Source organism: Cucurbita pepo, unplaced genomic scaffold, assembly GCF_002806865.2.
Source record: "Cucurbita pepo subsp. pepo cultivar mu-cu-16 unplaced genomic scaffold, ASM280686v2 Cp4.1_scaffold010925, whole genome shotgun sequence".
In the NCBI taxonomy this organism is placed as follows: Eukaryota; Viridiplantae; Streptophyta; class Magnoliopsida; order Cucurbitales; family Cucurbitaceae; genus Cucurbita; species Cucurbita pepo.
Genome location: NW_019656806.1, coordinates 1 through 383, shown reverse-complemented (window position 1 = coordinate 383; position 383 = coordinate 1). Strand labels below are relative to the sequence as shown.

Here is a 383-nt window from a genome sequence, read left to right as displayed (position 1 = left end):
ACATTAAAAATAAAAATTCATAAGTACTATTTCCAATAATTCATANAAAAAGAAATAATAATCAACTAAACTGTATTTCCACTGATTCATTATAATTTTGGAAAGAATAGTCAGATTATATAATGTGAACCAGGTGCGGTGAACGTGGATCGAACACGTGACCTTCAGATCTTCAGTCTGACGCTCTCCCAACTGAGCTATCCCCGCAATCATTAGATATGAAAATTCATCAGTAAAGATATTTTTGCTGATTCAGNCTAAGCCATCCCAGATAACATAAAAAATTAATAATCACAAGTTGGATAAAAAACGGTATTTGGAAAGAATAGTCAGATTATGCAATGTGAACCAGGTGCGGTGAATGTGGATCGAACACGTGACCT

At 33.9% G+C, this 383-nt stretch overlaps 1 non-coding gene across 1 annotated transcript; it reads right to left on the bottom strand.

The window, feature by feature from the left end:
• Positions 1 to 134: 134 nt before the first annotated feature.
• Positions 135 to 207, bottom strand: TRNAF-GAA. Its single transcript has one exon. It is a non-coding gene; the product is annotated as a tRNA-Phe (tRNA).
• Positions 208 to 383: the final 176 nt, after the last annotated feature.